The sequence below is a fragment of the Moschus berezovskii genome, chromosome 25, assembly GCF_049115385.1.
Source record: "Moschus berezovskii isolate FMDL1 chromosome 25, NW_MosBer_1.0, whole genome shotgun sequence".
NCBI lineage: Eukaryota > Metazoa > Chordata > Mammalia > Artiodactyla > Moschidae > Moschus > Moschus berezovskii.
In genome coordinates this window covers 1,157,556-1,178,801 of record NC_142484.1, presented here as the reverse complement: position 1 = coordinate 1,178,801, position 21,246 = coordinate 1,157,556, and the positions used below count along the sequence as shown (strand labels likewise).

The following is a 21,246-nucleotide window of genomic DNA, read 5'->3' as shown; positions in this document are numbered from 1 at the left end:
AGCAGGCCCGGCTCTCAAGGTGACTCAGGCGGGGAGCGAGGGTCCAGGGGCTCTGTGCTCTGCAGGTGCCTGATCCCAGCCCTTGCCGTCCACGCCCTCCATCTGTGACCCTCCCGCCCGGCTGCCCCTGCCAGTGCCCGGTGCTGCTCTGACGCTGACCCTGGGCTGGTGCACCCGGTCCGCTCTCCTCTCCCCCCAGGTGGCAGTGCCGGGTATGGAAGGTGGAGCAGCTGTGGCAGCGTGTCCTTGGGTCCGCGCCCTCCACACTGAGTGTCGCTCTGGGTCGCTCCAGGGGCGCGTGCTGGGGCTGCGGGGCCGCCTGCAGCAGGGCTTTCTGCTGCCTCTGTCCTCACGCCAGCCTACTCGGGTCCCAGGCTTAGCTCCCCTGTCGGTGTGGTCCAGCTCATGGTCATGACTGGCCCCGTGGGTCTGTCCCCCAAGTTCCTGGGGGCGTCTCAGAGGAAGGGCAGAGGAAGTGGTTATCACCTGTCCTACCTGTCTGTTAGTGAAAGAGTTAGTTGCTCAGTTGTGGCCAGCTCTTTGCAACCCCATGGTCTGTCCATCGAATTCTGCAGGCAGGAGTTCGGGAGTGGATAACCATTCCCTTCTCCCAGAGATCTTCCTGAAGGAAATGGCAAACCACTCCAGTATTCATGCCTGGAGAATCTCATGGACAGAGGAGCCTGGCAGGCTGCCATCCATGGGGTTGCAAAGAGTAGTCGGACATGACGGAAGCAGCTTAGCACAGCCATTCCCTTCTCCCAGGGATCTTCCTGACTCAGGGATCGAATCCAGGTCTCTAGGGAAGCCCTCAAGAATACTGGAATGGGTTGCCGTCTCCTCCTCCAGGGCATCTTCCCCACCCAGGGATCCCATCTGAGTCTCTTGCATCTCCTGCACTGCAGGCGGGTTACCACCGAGCCACCCGGGAAGCCGTTTAGTGATGTGCTTCCAAAACAAACAGGCCTCTGGGCAGTGGCAGTTTTCATTACCGGCGGGGGGAGGGGTGCCTCCCCCTTCCTGCCTACCTGTGGGCTGACAGATGTGACCCCAGCTCAGGGCATCTTCCTGTAGGGGCGCCTCTGTTGGACCCTGTGTCCCAGCTGGGGCGTCTCCAGGTGCATGTGGCCTCGTCTGCCCCCACTTCTGGGCTGACTCGGTGGTGTCACCCGGAGGTCCTCCGTGTGGCCATGGGACGGACCTCCTCTGGGAGGAAGGTGTCTGAAGGCATGGGGCACACACCACTCCCGGCCCCCGCTGCCTTGGTTGGTGGGTGTGCACGCTGGGCTCGGCAGCTACGGCTTCCGAGTGGAAGGAAAATGTGGAAACTGGAAAGGGGCTTCCGAGTGGCCGGCCTTCTCCCTCTGGACAGGGCTTGCCGGGTCTCCAGAGCCCTGATCTACGCCTGCTCAGGGACCTTCATGCTTTTCAGTGGTTTGGGTGAGCTCTCCTCGTCAGGCCCTAACAGCTGCCAGGGCCTGGGAGTGGAGGGTGGGGAGCTGGGTGGGGGGACCTGGTCTGTGGCCTTTGTTGTTGTTCCATTGCTGTCGTGTCTGAGTTTGGTGACCCCGTGACCCCAGTATACCAGGCTTTCATCTCCTTGGCTGTCTTCCGGAGTTTGCTCAGACTCCTGTGCTCTGAGTCTGTGATGCCATCCAACTGTCTCATTCTCTGTGTCCAGTCTCTCCTACCCGCAGTCTTTCCAGCATCAGGATCTTTTGCATTGTGTTGGCTCGTCATATCAGGTGGCCAAAGAACTGGAGCTTCAGCTTCAGCATCAGTCCTTCCAGTAAATATTGATGGTTGAGTTCCTTTAGGATTGACTGGTTTGATCTTACAGCCCAAGGGACTCTCAAGAGTCTTTTCCAATACCACAGTTCAAAACCATCAGTTCTTCGGCTCTCAGCCTTCCCTGTGATCCAGCTCTCAAATCCCTATGTGACGACTGGAAAAACCATAGCTTTGACTATACAGATGTTTGTTAGCAACGTGATGTCTTTGCTCTTTAATACACTGTCTAGTTTTCAATGGCAAGCCACTCCAGTACTCTTGCCTAGAAAATCCCATGGATGGAGGAGCCTGGTAGGCTGCAGTCCGTGGGGTCGCTAAGGTTCGGACACGACTGAGCGACTTCACTTTCACTTTTCACTTTCACACATTGGAGAAGGAAATGGCAACCCACTCCAGTGTTCTTGCCTGGAGAATCCCAGGGATGGGGAAGCCTGGTGGGCTTCCGTCTATGGGGTCACACAGAGTCGGACACGACTGAAGTGACTTAGCAGCAGCAGTTTTGTCTGCACAGCATGGCCCTCATAAAATCTTTCATTCCTCATCCCACCTGTAGAAATGGGAGGGAGCCAGTTTCCTTGCCATGCTGGGTGGAGTGTGTGGTTCCACACAGCCCAGAGGCCCCTGGTACAGGGTGGCCCAGGAGGACTGCAGAGGTTGGCATCCTTCTTGTGTCCTCATGTGCCAGGTGCTGGTCAGGACCGGAGGGCTCTCTTGGGGGCGTTGTTGCCCTCTGGAATTTGAGCCTCTGAGCCTCTCAGGAGGGGCTTGAGCTGCTGAGATTCAGGCTCTTTCCTGTGGCCCCGCGTTGATGCCGTGACGGGGCCAGAGACGCTGAGCGGGGCGGCGCCAGCTTGCTCTTCTCCTCTGTGAGCCTGCGCCCGTGTGGGGCCAGGGCTGACTTGCACCCGTTTGTGCCTCTGCAGGGCCTGGGCCCTGGGTCAGGTGAGGGATCCTCCCGATGGCCTTGCCGCAGCCCTGGGAGTGGGCTGCCTGCCAGCGGGGCTCAGCCTGGAGCCATTTCACCATCCAGCTAGGCAGGGCCTGGAGCTGTACCCCGTGAGGGATGCCGCTGGCTCCCGGTGGGCAGGAGTACCGCTGGGCGCAGGCGGGGAAGGTGCTGGTTGGTCTACGTCGGCGGTGGAGGTGGCAGTGGGACGGTTCCCTGGCTGGACTGGGCACGTGGGCCTCTGTTGTCATTCGCGGGCCTGCTCTTTACAGAGCCATCTGGCTTCTTATGACTGAGGTGAGTCCTTGCTATGATGTTGGCCAAAAAGTTCCTTCAGTTTTAAAATACTTGAAACGCAGTTTTAATTTTCACCCAGAACTGTATTGAACCATTTTGTTTCTCTGCCTTCTGCCATTTTTCAGGTAGTGGAACAAAATAACTTCATAATTTCATCTTTCTAAAACTTTTTGTTTTTGAGCAAAGAACTGGTCCAGGAGCCTTTTCACAGTCTACCAGGGAATTGAATTTTTTTCCATTTGCAGGATTTTTAACAACCAGATAAAGGGAAATCTGAAGGTGCAGTGTCTGATGGATACAGAGATGAATCGGAACTTCCCAGCCGAGCTATAACAGGTTTTACCTGGTCAACACAGAAACGTGCGGTCCTTCTGGCCAGCCCAGTATTGTAAGGGGATCTGATCCCAAGTGTTAGAATGAATAGGGTGTTCTTAAAGAGACAGGGAAGAGCAGAGACAGGAACTGGGAGGTGCTAGCTCCCAGCTAAGGGCGCTGTCTCCCCGGCCTGCCCGACTCTTGTGTCTCCCTTGGGCGTGGGCTCTGCTGCCAAGAGGAGAGGGGTGGGGCCATGCGGGAGCTGAGCAGGGAGCCCGAGGGGCAGCTGTGCGTGTGTGTGTCCAGGCCGAGTGGCCGGGGGCAGAGTGTGCATCTGTGGACTGAAGCCCCGGCAGGGCCTAGGGATGGACCAGAGCTGTGTGCCCTGCCCTCTCCTTCCTGCTGTGTGTACACGTCCGTGTGCACACACACACACGTGCGCACACACATACACTCTGTGTTGGGACTGTGCGTGCCACTTAGTTGATTCTGTCGGGAAAGGAATTCCATTCTCGCTGCCCTCACAGAGTGTGGCTCCCAGTCTGGGCCGTATCTGGTCCCTGGGGCCATGGGGAAGACAGCAGGCGCGGGGCACACGGAGAGCCCGGGGCAGTGTGGTCCTCCAGGTGAGCTCGCGCAGTCCCCAGCCCGTCCTGGGTGTTGGGAGCTGCAGCGGGAGGCAGGGCTGAGCTGTCCCGAGGGAGAGACCGTGGACACCTCACTGCCTGCTTCCTGGTCCTCTGTCCTTTGGTCTCTTAGCTTTTGAAGGTGGTGCGTGAACAAAGAAGGACTCAACAGAAGAAAACACAGGCCGTGGCTGCCCTGCCTCTCCCTCATCTCGGTTGCTGCCTGGGCGTGGGATGACTCTCTTGGAGAACCTTCTTGCTGGAAGTGTGGGGCAGTTACCATTGTGAACGTCCTTCCTTCTCCAGCCGGCAGCATGGCGTCCAGGGGCGCACAGGGACAGGGCTGCCCATCTTCCTGAGCATCCCGGCACGGGGTGTGCGCTGGGGGCCGCTGGGGCCACGGCTTTTTCCCAGGACAGGGCTCTGTCCCTCCCCCGAGAGGAGGCGTGCCTCTGGCGGCCGGGGGAGCGTGTGGCCTCCCTTCCGGATGCTCTTCTCTCCCAGAGCACAGGAGCCTTGTTCCCGCGGCCCAGCAGCAGGCGGGCAACTGGCCTCGAGCGTTGGCCTCACAGGCTCTGGTCCCAGGAGGGGGGCTTGCTCCCACCGCCCACCCGTGCTGTCCTCAGGTCAGGTCAGCTCAGGGTCACTCACGGCTGCTCCCTGAGCCCTGGCACCCGATGGGGAGGCTCCAGCCCCAGCCCTGCAGACTGGTTCTGGCTGGGAGGAGCTTTCTGCAAGGCGCTTGCTGTGTGGCAGGTGTTCTCGTGGCCGCGGTCATGGTCACTGGCTTCAGGGACGTGGACGTGCTAATGCCCACCAAATGCTGAAAGTGCCAGGGCATGCGGTGGAGGTCCTGTGGGTCCTGCCTGTCATCACAGGCTGTCCCCGCCCTCCCTGTCCGGCTGCTGCCGCCTTCTGGAAGCAGGACATCAGGCTGGGTCCATGTGGCCCATGCAGAGGCCCGGTCTGGGAGTGCTGTCTGCAGAGTGCCCCCATGTAGCCCTGCGCTCCTGTGACGGAGACCCAGGCCTTTCTCCAGATGTGGGCCTGCAGCAGGGGTTGAAAATGCTTTGTGATGGAAACCCTTGTTTTCAAGTCCATTCTCTTGTTCCTGCTGGAAGGCCTCCTACCTTTTTGGCTGAGGAAGTGCTGGGCTCAGCTGAGTTCTGTTGAGAGCTCTGGCGTCTATAGTTTGTACAGAAATAAATTCGTCCCTTGTTGTGACCTTGCTGGCTTTCGTGCACTTCCTCCCAGGCCAACCAAGCACAGCCAGGTTTAATGATGTGCGATTGTCAGCCCCACCAGGCAGGAAGGACCCGTGAACCCCAGCTCACGCGAGGCCGTGGAGATGTTGGGGCACTGTGTGCTCTGCATTGTTTCTGCTCGTATGCTGCCTTCTCATTGGGCATGTGGGGTAGGTGGGAGCATTGGTGGTTTGCGGGCCCTGAGTCTGAACTGTCGCCAGGAGGACAGCGGGCCCTGGTTCCCAGCAAATGGCCACTCTCTTGTGAGGGGCGCCATGTAAGGGCGCAGCCCGCCACCTGCTGTGGAGCCTGTGGAGCTCACATCCACTCATGTGCCACCCCGGGCCCTGCCCAGCCATCGAACTGGGGTCCGCTGGGCCCACGTGGCCGTCCACACGGTATGGGGGCAGGGGCGTGACAGTACCAGCCCAGGGCCCCCCGCCCCCTGCTCGGCTCCTGACTGGGGACTGAGGCAGGTCCAGCTCCCCTCCCAGATGGAGCCCCCCTGGAGTGCAGGCGTGCTCATGGGACCCGCGTGGACCCTTTCAGGACGGAGCAGCAGGGACCCAACGGGGTCTGCCGTCTGCCTGCTCCTGTGCGCAGGTCTGCCCTGCTCCTGTCAGCACAGCCAGGACCCGGAGGCACAGGGCTGACCCTGCATGTGGTGGTCAGAGGCCCTCTCTCTGCTGCCTCACCACCGGGCTCCAGGCCTCAGTCTGGCCCTGCCGCCTCCCCCTGGGGGCTGTGGCCGCTCGCTGGTCGGAGGACATGTCCCGGCGTCTGTTCTGTCGTGCCTGCAGTGGTGGGTGCGCTGTAGGAACAGGCTCTGCTGCGAGGGCCATGGTGAGCACGTCTCCACAGTGCCCTTGCCCCGCGCCTGCCCAGCAGAGAGGGGAGAGCAGGGCTGGGTGCGTAGCTGTGTTTTCCCAGCATCAGGACACTGGGCCTGCGGGCGTCCCCAGCTTTCTGCTAATTGGCTTAATAGGGGCCACAGGTTCCTCCGGGAGCACAGCAGATGAGAGAGCAGCGGTGATCGCGGGTCCCTCCCGTCCGCCAGGAGCCATTGACAGGAAGCACTATCGTTTTCCACCTCTCGTATTTTTCTCAGAAGTCTGGGTCACTTGGTTTCTAAGGAAAACAATAAAATGTCCCCTCAAATGAGGTTTGGAGGGGTCTGGGCTAGAGACTGCACCCTGGCCTTTGTGAGCCTGTGCTGAAGCAGGCAGGGTCCTGACTGCTTGCACGGCCCACAACCCTGCCCGAGGGACCCGACCCAGGAGTCACTTGTGGGCAGTGTGACCACACCAGGGTCATGACTTCCCTGGGCTCCCTCCAGGCGGGCCCACAGTTCCCTGGGCTGACCCAGCTCCAGGGCTTCAGGCTCTCCTAGACCCCGGCACCCATGGGTGGGTTTAGGGAGCTTATGTCTTTATCCTTGGTTCGCATCTTCCACAAACTAGCAGAGAACTGACCGTGTCGTACTCCTGCCCAGAAGACCTTCTGGACCCCCTTGTCTGAAGGATGGAGTCTTCGTCACCTCCATCCCCACCCACACCCACGGGTGCCCGTTGCACTGAGCCTCTGACGCTGAAAGCCCTGCCTGTGCTTGCGCATCTCCTTGGCTTGGAGAACCTCCTGTCTGCCTGCCTGACTCCTGTGTGACCTCCAGCTTCAGGGCCAGACACAAATGAGGACGAGGGTTGAGCTCCCCAGCCATCTTCTTAAAGGTGCTTGCCCTGTCTGTTAGAGAAATGAAGGGGACTTGCCTGGCAGCCCAGTGGTTGGACTCTGGGCTTCCGCTGAAGGAGCGTGGGACCAGTCCCTGGTTGAGGAACCGAGATCCTGCACACCACGTGGCATGGCCAGAAAAAAAATGAGAAAATGATCCCGTTTCCAATAGCATCGAAAATAATAAAATATTTATGAATAAAGTAAGGAGATGAAAAATCTGTGTGTTGAAAACTATAAGACATCAGTTAAATAAACTGAAGGCATAAAGAATATTCTGTGTTCATGGATTGGAAGAACTAATACGGTTAAATGTGCACACTCTCCAAAGCAACCTAGAGATGCAGTGTAATCACTGTCAAAATTCCAATGGCATTTTTCACAAAAATATAAAAAATGATTGTAGAATTTGTATAGAAACACAGAAGACCCCAAAGCAGTTGTGAAAAAGAACAGAGTTGGAGGTGTCACATGCAGTGATTTGAAACCATGTTACAAAGCCACAGTAATCAACACAGTGTGTACTGGCCTAAAAACAGATGTAGATCAATTGAACTGAACTCACAGCCCGGGGTGGGTGGGGCCGCCATGTGCATGTGGTCAGTCAGTTGACAACAAAGGAGCCAAGAATATACAATGGGCAGAGGACGGTCTCTTTAATAAACGTTACTGAGAAAACTGCATGCACACGCAAAAGAAACTGGACCACTGTCTTGCCACACAAAAATGAACTTAAAGTGGATTAAATATTTGAACCTAACATGTGAAATCAAAAAACTTACAGGAGAAAGCATAGGTATTATGTTGACATCGGTTTTGGTGATGATTTATTTTTTTGCGTTTGACTCCAAAAGGAAAGGCGACAAAAGCAAAACTGAGTGGGGCGACGTTAAATCGGAACCTTGTGCGCAGCCAAGGGGACCTTCAACAGGTGAGAAGACAGCCCAGGGGGTGGGAGAGGGTGTTGGCAAACCGCCCGTCTGACGCAGGGTCACACCCAAAGGAGACCACGGACTGAGCCAAGGGGACCTTCAACAGGTGAGAAGACAGCCCAGGGGTGGGAGAGAGTATTGGCCAACCGCCCGTCTGATGCGGGGTCACATCCAAAAGAGACCTCGGACTGAGGCGCACAAAAGACCAAATAGGCATTTCCCAAAGGAGATACACAGATGGCCAGCAGGCACATGAAGAGATGCTCACCATTGCTAATCATCAGGAAGACGCACGTCAAAACCACACTGAGATATCACTGCCCATCCCCGTCAGAATGGTCATCGTAAAAAAGACGAGAGGTCTCAAGAGTCGGTGCAGGTGTGGAGGAAGGCTTTGTGCAGGTTGGTTTGTTCAGCCACCGTGGAAACCAGTGTGGAGGGTCCTCAGGGACTGAAGATGGAACCAGTGCCTGGTGCCGCAGCCCGCTTTTAGGAGTATGTCTGCGAGAAGTGTTTTCTTGGAGAGAGTTCTGTTTGTCCGTGTAGACGTCTCTACATCCACTGCAGCGCTAGTCGCAGTTGCCAAGTTACGGAAGTGTTTTCAGTGTTGATCGGTGGGCGAACGGATAGGGGAAACGCGGGCCGCGTGTGTGCATACAGAGACCCCTAAGGAGGGGAGAGGCCAGCCGCCTGGGGAGGCGCGGTGCATGTGGCCCCGGCAGAAGGCACGTCCAGACCCCATCAGAGAACAGAGGGACAGGCAGAGCCTGGTTGCGCTGCTCATGGCTGTAGTCGAGGGGCCGTCCACAACGCAAGACCACCCGTTTCTGCTGGCCTCCCGTGAGTGGACACGCACATGCATGGAAATACCCTGAGGGTGATGGCAGACACCCTCGACTCTCAGTGCGCACGCGTGTCGGCTCCAGCCTTCCCGAGATGGGGGCCGAAGCCCTACTCAGGTCGAGGCACAGGGCAGTGTGGACGAAGCAGGGAGGAGAGGTTGCCGCTCCAGGGCCAGAGGCAGAGAGGCTGGGAAACAGGTGACAGGTATGTGAAGGGTGCTCAGTCGCGTCCGACTCTTTGTGACCCCATGGACTGTACAGTCCATGGAATGCTCCAGGCCAGAATACTGGAGTGGGTAGCCTTTCCCTTCTCCAGGGGATCTTCACAACCCCGGGATAGAACGCAGGTCTCCCGCATTGCAGGCAGATTCTTTACCAGCTGAGCCACCAGGGAAGCCCAGGAATACCGGAGTGGGTAGCCTATCCCTTCTTCAACAAGATGGATCTCCATGTAGATGTTGGCTGCGTGAGCGACTCAGCCTGTTTCTTACTGAAGGATTTTGAAAGCAGCCTCTGTTGATGAAAATCAGTAAGATCCTTCCTTTTTGGCTCTGCTGATTCTGGAGCGTTTAGGTTGAAGCTGTGGATAAGAGAAGGCTGCTCCCGCGCTCCTGTCTGCAGGCCCTGCCTCTGCTTTAGGTCACTAGCTGGTGGCATTAGAGCCCCTTGATCTGATTGTGAGGTCAGGGGGCCAGTGTCCACTGGGGTTTCTGGGCAGGCTTTGCTCCAGCACACTTCCTGTCCCAGCAGACCTCACATGACCCCCTGGTGACCCTCCCAGTAGAGACCTGCCACGTGTCCTGGAGGGGCCCGGGCTGTCCCCGCGGCGCCCCCCCGCCCCCCGTCTCCAGAACCTGCTGGACCCAGTGGCAGTTTCTCCCTCCCTCGCGTTCAGCATCTCGTTCTGCGCTGCTTCTCCGCCTGGTGGCCCGCCGCCCAGAAAGGCCCTGCCCGCGTCCCCTGCTCCTGCAGGATCGGCCCCTCCACCCGTCCCTCTGTCAGCACCCCTTGCTGGCGGTCCCGCTGGAGGCAGGCAGGGAGGGCTCGCGTCTGTGAGTCGGTCTCAGGGGCCGGCCTGGGGAGGTGCCCACTGCAGCGTGCACCCCGTCCCCCTGGTGCCACCCCCGGCCTCACGCTGGCACCCAGGAGAGGCCACATGGCCCTCCCCACACAGCAGCCTGCCCTCGACCAGGGCCTGTGCTGAGACAGGTCTGCCTGGCCCTCTGCCTTGGAGAGGAGCTGAGGCTGCCTCTTTGGTGGGTCCCTGTGGTGTGAGCAAGGATCGCGCCTGCAGAGCTTCCTGTGAGCCGCTGGGGTCTGAGGTGTGACAGCAGCTCCTCTGTGAAGGGAACGGGGCAAGTGCTGGGCTCCATGGCAGCTCAGGACGGGGCAGCTTGCTGCCTCCCCTGGCTCAGCCACCCTGGGTGACTGGGGACCTGGGGAGAGGGAACACACCCTCGGCCTCCTGAGAGCTGACAGGCGAGTGAGGCCGGGCCGCTGCGCACCGCCTCTCATTCCAGGTGGCCTCTGGCCCGCGGAGGAGTCTCCTCCTGGGCCGTCCTGGCCCAGGACCTGTTCTCCACGCTCAGAGGAGACGGCGGGAGGCAGTGCCAGTCTCCTGCAGCGGCCACACGCAGGACGAGAGCGCGATCTGCACAGCCTACGTGGCTTCTCTGAGTGCCGGCCAGAGAACCTCCCTTCTCAGAGCTCACAGTCTCGCCTCCCAGGTTGGACTTGGGCTCACACTTCTGTTCACTGTGTGTCTTGTTTTCTCCTCACGGGGTGAGGAGGAGAGAGCAGGTGTGAGCCTTCACCTTTCTGGGGTGTGGACACAGTGACGAAGGCCGCAGGCTGGCCTCAGGGCAGCCTGGAGCCCAGGGGGCTCTGGCCGTGACGCCTATGAAGAGACACTGTCCTGTCAGCCCTTTGGTTACCCCACATTAATATATACAAATCTGGATAAATGCTTGATTCCTTGCCTCTACTTACCAGCTCTCAGAATTAAGTGTTGATTCTGTAATGCCTTCTCCAAGTAACCAAGAAGGTTTAAAGTATATATTTCACTAAGAATTGATGGATTAAAACAGTCTTGGTCTTAGAATCTACTACAGCTCTGATCCTCCTTGATGGTCACTTTGCCCCCATCCATGGCCTCTGGGCGCTTATTCAAGCTGGCTCCAAGCCTTGTGACAATGACTCTGGGGTTTCGGAGAGTGTCCCTGCTCTGCTGTGACAGCAGAGCCCCGGCCGGAGCCCGCCTTTCCTCCGAGGAGCCCTGGTTTCTTGTGGTGGGAATGGCTTGTATGTTGGGTGGCCTGCACTAGCCTTTTAGTTTTGTGCTCTAGAGGTCCCACTTCTGTTATCAGAAGTGACAAAATTGGGCTGTGTTGGCCTCCCCATCCAGGCTCCCCCTCGAAAAGGAGCTGTGTGGGTTGGCCCGGGCTGGCCTGTTCACACTGTCAGACCTCACCGCGTCGGGGTCCACCTGAGCCCAGGTGCCTCCATGCTGGGTGCCTTCCTTGCTTTCCGGGCACCCGTTTTCGGTGGCGGGCTCCCTGGCCTTCAGAAAGCCCCGCGCCTTCCTTGCTGTCTCCACTCTCCGTGCTGCCGCATCGTATACTGGCTGCACCAAGACGTCTCCTGTGATCCCTGTTTGAGGACATCAGCAGGGGGCACTGAGCACCTTCTCTGCCCATGTAGGGAGTCGCGTTGGGGGGACTGGCCTCAGAGCCAGCACAGGTGTCCCCCTGTTGTCCCCTCATCTCTCAGCTTCCTCTTTCTCCACATGAGTATCAGTCTCATTTCCCACCTGCCTGCTCTGCCTGGGGTCGCCGTGGTCACAAAGCTTCCTGACCCGCTGTAGGCCCTGGGTTTGGGGCAGCAGGAGTTTGATCGTCTGTGTGGGACAGGCAGGGTCTCCCTGGGTGAGAGGCTGGGGTCAGGCCTCTGAAGGGCTCCAGGGAGACCCGGGGTGGGGAGCCTGACCCGGAGCAGGGAGCCGGTGCCCCAGCACCATGTCCAGGTGCCAGGGTGCAGAGCAGCCAGCGCCAGGCTTGAAGCTGAGCCGAGGCTCCTGGAGGGAAAGACGGGAGGAAACCAGGTGCAGCAGGAAGGCTCCAGGCGGGCCCGCTCCCTAATTCAAGGTTTTTCTCATCGACCTGTCTTGACTCTTAAACCGCCAAACCCACTGGATCTGGAGAATTGCAGGCCTGGGAAATGCAGGCCCAGTGTCACACTAGAGCCTGAGACGGACACAGAAAGGGAGCCACGGAACCACCAGGTACCCGGGCAGCAAGCTGATAGCGGTACAGGGTGTTGGTGTGTCAGTTCTGTAAGACGTGTTTGGGAAGGGTATTTATTCATTAAGTGGACACTTTGAATAACTGTCTGGAGTAGAACTTGAAAAGCAGCTCTAAAAATAGCAGCCTTCATTTGAAGTTCACGGCCAGCCTGTGGAAACACGGATTCATTGAACACTTGAGGGCAGTACGCTTGGAGAGCGTTTCCCGTTGGCTCTGTTTTTAGGCACAGCTCGGCTTTTCTTAAGACGGCCTCCTCAGCACTGTCGCAGGCCCCGGTGCCTGCCGCACTGTCTGCACCAGGCTCTCGTGTGCCCCCTGCGTGTACAGGAAGGCCCCCCAGCGGACCCCCTCGGCCGGTGGGGCCCAGGCCCTGTGCGGACAGCCGCAGACGGAGGGCCAGAGGCAGCAGCCGCCTGCTCCGGAGGCCTCTGTCCGTGTGCGATCATGACCCCTAGTAAATGCATTCTGTCACGTGACCTGGTGTGCGCGCTCCCTGTGCGCGTGCGCGGTCTGTGCGTCCACCGCGTGCAGTGTCGAGGCGGGGCTGAGAGGCAGCCAGACCCGGCCTTGGAGCCGCTGTTGTTGGGACTGGCCTGGGCCAAGCACAGCCCCGCGTGGGGGTCTCTGGGTGCTGGGCCCTCGAGGCGCCGGGACCCGGGAGGTCCTCCGCAGTCCCTGGCAGCCGCTGTCCGCAGTGAAGGGGGCGGCACGCGTCCCCTGCTTCTCTGGGGCAGTCCCTCCCGCCCCAACCCCGGCCTCTCCTCGCGGGGGCCCCGCACCCCTTCCTCTCTCTGAGCCCCTCCCCGGCCTGGCTGCGCCTTCCCAGACCCCCTCAGAGCTCAGCGCGGAAAAGCCCTTGCTTTTCACATCCTCCACTCTCGGAACCCAGAGCAGTGAGGCTGTGGTGACGAGTAGAAGCAAGACCCCCGGAGAAAGCGAGGTGCTCAGGTGTCTGTGCCCCCGATTGTCTGTCAAGAGCGTCACGTGTCAGTGCGCGAGGGGAGGCTTTTCCCAGATGGAAGTTCCGTCTCACGTCCCTCCTCGGGCCGAGCCTTCCCCGCGCCTGCCAAGAGCTGCAGGGTCTCGGGGGGGCTGCCGTGTGGGATGTCCGGCCCGCGGGGCCGGGCCCTGTCTCCTCAGCCCCTCTCCCGGCCCCGCCCGGGATGCGGTGGCGTGGAGACCGTGGAGGAGAGGGGTGAGCAGCAGCAGGGCGGTCTGTTCTGGCTCCGCACCCCCACGGCCGTGTCACTCGTGTGAGTGTGACCCGGTCTGGGGCGGTCGCTTCCTGGGTGCTGTCGCGAACAGCCCTTCTTGCCGCTTGTTTTCAGGAAACCGCGGCTGGGACACGGGTCCCGTGCCTTCTCTCCCTGGCTGGCTGGGCCCTGCCTTGGCTGCCGCTCTCCATCTTCTCGGTCCTCTGTTTGCTGAGCCGAGCGTCACTCCCCTCACGGTGTTTATTGTCAGTGGGGCAGAGCCTGCTTCGACGTCTTTATTACCTTTTTTCATGAGTCTTCCTCTGTGAACTGCTCCGCAGGGTCTCGGGGTGCCCTTGGGGTTCGCTTGCCCCTTCCTTCAGCCGCGCTCACCATGTCGAGGGACTTCGGGTGGCAGAAGCCGGGCGTCACAGTCAGCTGGCGCGAGACCTTGGAAGCAGCTGGTGCTTGGCGCCTTGTTTGTGCAGCGGGAAGATTTCCTTTTCTTCCCGCAGCCACGCTTGCCAGAGGACCGTCCTTGCCTTCGCCACCTGCGTTCCGCTCCTGTGGAAAATGCTCCCCCGCGTCGTGTATCCCGGGGGAGGGGGGCGGCTGGCCCAGGCCGTGCAGAAGCTCTGCGAGCCGGGAGCTCGCTGGGCCGCCCGGCAGCTGTCCCATGGGGAGGAGGCGCGCTGGGAAGTGCTGGCCGCTCTCCGCTGCAGTCCACCCAGCCCGCTCTGCAGGCCTCTGGGCTGGTCTCGGGGCACCCAGGAGGCGGTTCTCCGGGCAGGGGCTGGGTGGGGAGGCTGGGGAAGCTCTTTCCCGAACTTGCTGGAGGAGGCGGGGAGCTCTGCAGGCTGAAAGCACCGCCTGTGGCTCCTGCATCCATCAGAGGGCGCGCCGGGCACGCCTGACGCCGGAGCCCCGGGGCGGGGCTTCAGATCGCAGCGCGCGCGGGCGGAGCGGTCTCCCTCTGCGGTGGGCCCCGCGTCCACGCAGGCTGATGGGCGCTGCCGCTCCACTGGGTGGACGTGGCACGGGGTGGGCTTGGTGGGAAGGTGGGAGCCTCGGGTTGCGGGGCCTGCACGGGATTCCCGTTCCCACCTGCGTGGGGCGGGGGCAGGGCCTGGGGAGGGGGGGCCTCCCGGCAGCATCAGTGTTTCAGTGTCTGAGTGTCTGAAAGGCGAAGCAGGTGTTTGGTCTCCGACGGCCCCACTGCTGGCCTCCTTCACTGTATCTTGCCGCCCCCCGCCCCCACTGGGATCCTGTTTGAGGGATTCTTGGCAGTTTGTGAGTACCCCTTGCCTGGAAGCACCCCTCAGGTGACGGCCCTCAGGGGCACGTGTCCATCCTGTGCCCCGTGCTCTGGGGAGCCCTGGCCACCACCAGGGGCTGGCTGCAGTGACTGCCTGTGTTTGAGCAGCTAAGGGCCACCAAGGCCAGGGTCTGCGTTTTGCCACTCACTGACCTTCAGTGAAGTTTTTGCCAGCACTTCTTAGAATCCTCATGAAAACAGCAACCCCAGGCAGAGCGCACTGTCCACTGTACCCACTCTGCCATGACGGCCTGAGACCTGGGGCAGGTCATCCAGCATCAGAGACTCTGCCTGTGGCCTCAGCAGAGGGGGCGGGGACCTCTGAGCCACAGAGCCTTCCTCCACGTGGTGTCAGAATTTCGAGGTGGGGCGGTGGCTGGTGGCGGTGTGGTCCTGTGAAGGCACGGTGCCCACGGGGCCATGAGCACAAGGCTCACCAGGGCCCCTTTCTGGGTGGATGTGGGCGCGCCTGCTCCCAGCATGGGCTGCCCTTCCTGTGCAGGCTGCAGCTTGGGTTCCCAGCCGCAGCCTGGCTCCTGCTGGAGAGTCCAGGGGATGGCGGACCTGTGCTCTGTCCTGGCCTCTGGGCACGTCTCCGTGAAGAAACAGGTGTCCATTTGGAGGCCTTGGGCGGGGCCTTGGGTTTAGCCTGCGGCCTTGGAAGGGATGCGGGCAGCCCAGTGACCCTCAGGGTTGGGTCCCAGGGTTCTCTGACAGGTATTTGAGGATGAGGGATGGAGGGAGGGAAGTCGGGCGAGCCTGAGCTGTGCAGGGACACTGATAAGATGCGTTTTCTCTGAGGCCCACCAGCCCCATAGGCAGGGTAGGCCCGCCTTGGTGAATCTGCCTGAACTGGGTGGGAAGCCTTGCCCACAGGCAGGCAGATGAGGGTGTGGGCAGCTTGTGAACACCCCCTGTCTGGAAGCACCTCTCAGGTGAGTGGTAGCTGAGTGGGTGGGGGCTGTCAGGGGAGAGCCCAGGGGCCTCATTGGAAGGGGAGCAGGGGCCCACCCGCCAATGTCCCATCGCATTTGGCCCCTTTGCCTAAAGAGAGCGGACTTTGCACTTGTATGTTGAATCTGCTCCCTCCCCAGCCCCGCTGGAATGAGAGCTGAGGACTCTGGAAAGGCAGAGACAGATGGAAACAAAGGTGGGAGACAGCAGTCAGAAGTTGGAAGGCTGGCTATCAGGGGGAGCGCCCGCACGAGGAGGCGGAAGCCTGCGGAACCTAGTGTGGCTCCCGGGGCTGCGGGGCCTCGAGACCTCGGAGGGGCCGGCTGGAGGTGTGGAGGGGCGCGGGGGCAGCTGGACAGCCGGCCCCCTGCTGCTTGTCTCAAACCCGAGCATCGCTGTCCTGAGAGTGCGAGTCCCTGGGCCGCACCAGGGCCTTCCCCATGCAGATAGAGCCACGAGGACAGGTTCCCCAACCGTCTGTGTCCAGGATCCTGGCACCTGCTGTCCACTCTCCAGGCGGAAGAACGGAGTCTGACCTGCCCGAGAGAAGAGCCCTCCAGACACGACAGTGGGGGTGGTGGACGTGCCCCCTGCTTGGGAGCCAGCTGGTCCCCCAGCTACCTGCCTGAACCAGCCCCCATCCCCCCTCGCCCCCCGCCACGGAGCTGTCAGTGAGCTCTTCAGTGCCCGTCTTCAGTAGGAGTGGGTGGCCAGGGAGCGCCACGTTTCAGGGACTGTGTGAACAAGGAAGGCAGAGACCAAAACCAATAGAAAAAGAGGGAGCAGACTGAACAGACAGATAAGCTGGCACTGTCCTTAGTGTCTTAGAGGCCTGCAGAGCATGGAGGACCCCCCTGGCAAGTGAGGACCAACTGGTAGAGAAAAGGAATGTCCAGAGGATTAACAGGAGTGCTTGGAGGCTGGAGCTGTGATGACAAAGTGAAATCCTGGTAAAGGAAGAGGCGATAAGTTGGGTGTATTTCCCAGCAAGAGAGCAGAACGTCAGGACGGCAGGAGTGAAGACGGCGCATCGGTGCGGGGGGCTCTGAGCCATGGTGGGGTTCCAGAAGAGGTGCTTTTAAGCAACTCAGAAAATTTCTAGAATCACAGGAAGTGAGCTGAGATTGAGTAGGCTCACCCCGTGCCCCACAGAGTGAAAGCTTCTCTGTTCCCAGCAGGAAGCACGAGTGGGACCTTCAGAGCATGGGATAAGGGAAGGATTTCAGAACCCTTCAGAGGGGAGCAGAGCAAAAGTAACCAGGAAGCTGAACAAAATCCAACCCGGAAACTAAACAACAAGGAATTCCGAAGTGGAAGTCACTTCCCAGCACCCCCCCCACCTTGTGCTCCCCCAGCCGTCTTCCTGTGCACTGAGCCTGCGCTAGATGTTGCCCCCGACGCTTTTATTCCAGCGGGGAGGGCGGGCTGGCTTGGCAGGACCCACCTCAGCCTTTTCTTAGGCCGCCTGGGCTCTGTGCCTTCTGGGCTTGGGAAGGCTTGTGGGGGGAAGTGACAGTCCCTGTGCCCGGGGCCAGCACTTCGGGGGGTCAGGAGTGACCTGGGGGCCCCCCCGTAAGCGGCGGCAGCCCAGGAGCCACTCGCTGGGCTCCACCAGCCTTCCCGCCAGGGGGCAGTTGGCTTGGCTTGAACCTCACACGAAGCTGATGGCCTGTCGGGGGCGTTCGTGCTGCTCTCCCGGCCCGAGCCCGTGGGGTGCAGCCTGCCTCCCTGCTCCCGTCTGGGCGTTCTTCCCGCCTGGCCGCCCCCTGCTCCAGCGCCTGGGCGTTTCCGAGCTCCCCCTGGCAGCCAGGCCCAGGGGGGCACTCCGCCCCAACCTGCACATCGTCTTCTCTGCCCTGCTTGGCGGACCGTCCGAGGGTGGGGGCCAACACAGGACGGATGCGGAGGGAGCCCAGCACTCAGCTTCGGGTGGGTGAGGCCAGTGGGGCTCCTGTTTGCCCGGGCTGCGTGAGGTGGGGGAATTTCCTTCTCCCCGTTAGTGTGAGGAACAAGGGCAGCTTCCCAGGAGCCCTGGTGGCCTGGGGCTTCCTCTTCCTCTGGAGAGGGAGCCCAGGGCTGGGAGGAAGGCGGGGTGTGGCCCTTGACCTCCCAGTGACTCACCTGCCGCTCAGCAGCCGCAGGGATGTTTGTGAGGCCCGCCTCTCCCTGCCCAGGGCAGCTGCGCTCCTGCCAGGAGTAGAAATACGCATCCCTGGGTCCCGGGCCTGCCCTCCTGGAGGTGTGAGCGCCCCGGAGCCAGCGGCGGCAGGGTCAGATGTGGACCTGGTTTCGGCTCTGCCTCCGCCTCCTGCACTGTGAGATGGGACGTCAGGTCAGGTGAGCGGGCCTGGAGAGGGGAGCGCCGCGATGGGGCGGGGGGTGGCCTAGGCCTGGGGCTGGCACGACGGTGTCGCCCTGGGCAGTGGAGGCCCGGGAGCTAGTGCGCAGGGCTCCTGGCCATCGAGGTTCCAGCCAGCTTGGGGCGGAGCAGGTCCAGAGCAGGCCAGGCAGTGAGGAGACGCCACGAGAGGTGCAGCTCTTGCCTCCTCCCCACTGGGGGCCGTGGGCTGGGGGCCTCTGGTCACAGGAGGCTGTTTCTCTGCTGGCCGCGAAGCAGTCACCACAGAGGACTCCCACCCACCCGCCTTCCACCCCGCCTCTCCCTGGTGTGTGTACCCTCCCCTTGGCTCCAAGCTGGTTTCTTTGAGTGGATCTCTAGCTTTCCCCTCTTGAGATCCAGCATGGTGAACCCCCCACCCCCACCAGGAGTATCGGCTGTGACATTTAGCCGCGTCCCAGCTCTTCTGATTGAAACCGCAGAAGCCCTGCTTCACTCGCAGGGCCTTGAACAGGGATTCTGTCTACCCGCCAGCCTCGAGCTCACCAGGCTGCTGGCGCCTCTGGATGTGGCCCCAGTGGTGTGGCTGCCGTGGGGGCTGCCCGGGGGCCTGTAGGGGGGACAGGTGGTCTGTTCCCCGAGGGGCTCTGAGGACAGACAGGGCAGGCCTGGGAGGAAAGAGCCTCTGTGCCGCCACTCCGGGCCCTCCAGCCCTTGCCTACTCCCTTTTGTCTTTGAAAACACGGCTGAAGCTCTTCGTGATTGTGAAATAGGTCAGTCAGAGAAGAGGGACTGGAGAAAGTGGTTACAGAGCCTGACACCACATCCAGCCTAGAAAGAAGACGTTCCAGCACAGTTGTCCTCTCTTTCTTTCCTGCGATAAGTGAATAGCTCTTTGCAACATAACGCACGAAGAGAAAGCACCGCAGTTACAAACGCACAGGTGTGTGGGTTTCAGGTTAGCGCCTGCACCCCTCCCGAGCCGTGGAACCGGAAAGGAGCAGGCGCCTGGCCCTGTGGTCCACCCCCACCCCCCGGCCTCTGGCACCTCTTGCCCTTGGGCGCCCTGTGCCTGGAGTCCTCGGCGGGGGGCCCTGTGGGCGGTGGCTTCTTTGGGGCCCTCGGGACTCCCTGCAGGGGCACCAGCGAGAATTCCTGCTTTCCTGTGGGCGTGTGGTGTGTTTGCCTCTGGTCAGCGTGCGGAGGTGTAATTTACATTCCACTGAGTCTAAAGCGTAAGCTTTGTTGAATTTTGACAGATGTGCGTAGCCTCCGACCTCCCGCAAGGCTGATCTAGAACCTTGGACAGCCCTCGCCACACTCTCGGGGCTTAGCACCCACTGAGCTGCCACCAGCCTCAGGTTCCGACTAGAACCCGTCTGGAGGGGACCCTCGAGTGTCCGGTGTGTGGGGTCTGCCCTTGGAGCCCGCTGCAGGGAGGCTCGCCCACCACTGTGGAGAACTGTCCTCTGTCCCCTCGTGAGGCGCAGCCTCGCTCAGAGGCCGGGCTGTCTCCACGCTGCCTCTGTGTTCAGACCAGGATTGCGCTGCCGTGAGCACTCGCACTGTCTCCGTGTGCCCGGCACCTTCGTCTTTCTGCTGAGGGGAGCAGGTGGCTGGGTCCCCGGGGAGGCACTTGTGGCCTGTGGAGGGTCAGGTCTGTGTCTGCACGTGCTGTCTGGCCCTGTCGGCCTCCGTGGTCTGATTCTGGCCATCCTGGTGGGGGTGGGTGCAGCTTCTCTGGGGGAATGTCTGTCACCATCTCCTGCCCATTTTCAGTTGTGTTTTGAGAGTGCTCTGTCTGTTGGGGAGGGAGGTCCTGGATCAGTGCACAATGCTTGTCTTTTCACTCTCTCATGGGGTCTCTTGAGGTGCAGATGTGCTTGCTGTGGATCGTGTCCAGCTCCTCATCGCTGTCCGGGGACCGGGCCCTGGCGGCTCGCTCTGTTACGTGCAGGGACCGAGTGTCGGTTCCTTTTGGCGCATGCCCCTTTCTGCATGCCTGGGGCCAGCCTCCCGAGCAGGTCAAGGGCAGGCAGGCAGGGTGTCCGGGTGATCACGGGCACCTGACTCTGTCTCTGCATCCTTTATTGGAGCTCACTGACTTGATGGACATGAGTTTGAGCAAGCTCCAGGAGTTGATGATGGACAGGGAAGCCTGGCGTGCTGCAGTCCATGGGGTCGCAAAGAGTCCGACACAACTGAGTGACTGAACCAAGCTTACCAGAGCTCAGGAAGGTAGGGGGCGAGGAGAGACCCACCCTGACACCAGCCACAGGCCTGTGGAGGAGGGCCTGTGGTCCTGGAGGGCGACTGCTCCTTCACTGCCCGTTCACAGCACCCTCAGGGGCCAGCAGGGTGGCAGGGGTGGCAGGGAAGGCCTGGGCCAGGGTGGGAAGAAAGGGTGCGGTTGCCCAGCAGGTGCATGCACACAGCGCTTCCCCGTGGAGACACACACGTGCCCCCTGCTCAGCCCTAGAGGAGTCCACGGAGGCTGGACAGTCCAGGTGCTTGTCTTGAAAATAAACATGAGGGTGGCTTCCGGCCTGGAGAACTTCTTTGCCCACTCAGTGGGAGGCGTGTTTATGTATCTTTAAGTAGACGCACGTGACATCTGCCCCGTACGGTGTGGTTAGGGGTTTGTTTCCTGGTGTGCGATGGTCTGAGAGGAGCTCGGAGGTTGGGAGGACTGTCCGGACCCCAAGTTGAGGGCACTCACCGCACAGGGTTCTGGCGCAGAGGCGCCTCTGGTCCAGCTCGCTGTTCCTCTGCCTCCTGGCCCCAGCGGAGGCCTGAGGTCCTCAGACTCAGCTTCCAGCACAGCAGGCTGCTCTCTGTTCTCCTGAAAGTCCACCCGCGGGAGTGGGGGCCTTGAACTCATGGTGGCATCTTGCCTGCTGTCTTACCAAGGAAGCGGGGGAGGTGACTCGTCAGGGGCCCCGAGGCCCTCCTTCATCAGCCTGGGTTAGCCCGCGCCCAGGGCACTTGGGCCAAGCGTGCACATTCTGTGTGCTCACGGATGCCCTTCTGGCAGCAGGGCTTGGGCCCAGCCCCTGGTCGTTGATGGTGAGGGACTCGAGGGCTGTGGGAACAAGGTCCAGGGTGTTGTTTGTGTCCTGAAAGGCCCTCTTGTTGGGGACAGCAGCCCTCGGGGATGGGCTCTGAGCTCTGGGCTCCTGGCAGGGTCCTGGGTATGGGGGTGCAGACACCTGAGCGTGCCTGAACACGGGGCACCTGACTGGGATGGCTTGTGCTCCAGGTCACGAGCGCCCGTGCAAAGGCAGAGGCCCGCCCGCGGTGCTGGCCAGAAGGTGTCCCCGGGCTCCCTGGGCATCACTCGGCTGGCTGGTGCCTGGGAGGCCCATTCACCCATTGCCAGCGGCCGTGTGGGTTGTTCCAGTTTGTGACCTGGCGGGTAGGTTT

General features: G+C 60.8%; 1 protein-coding gene and 1 long non-coding RNA gene across 2 annotated transcripts in view; both read left to right on the top strand.

Annotated features, from left to right (window-relative positions):
• Positions 1-21,246, top strand: part of MOB2 (MOB kinase activator 2) — a 50,720-nt gene that overhangs the window by 6,377 nt on the left and 23,097 nt on the right. The gene's annotated exons all lie outside the window — the stretch shown is intronic.
• On the top strand, positions 1,498-21,056 carry LOC148773839 (uncharacterized). Its single transcript, XR_016036418.1, has 3 exons — positions 1,498-17,822; positions 18,597-18,766; positions 19,083-21,056. It is a non-coding gene; the product is annotated as an uncharacterized LOC148773839 (long non-coding RNA).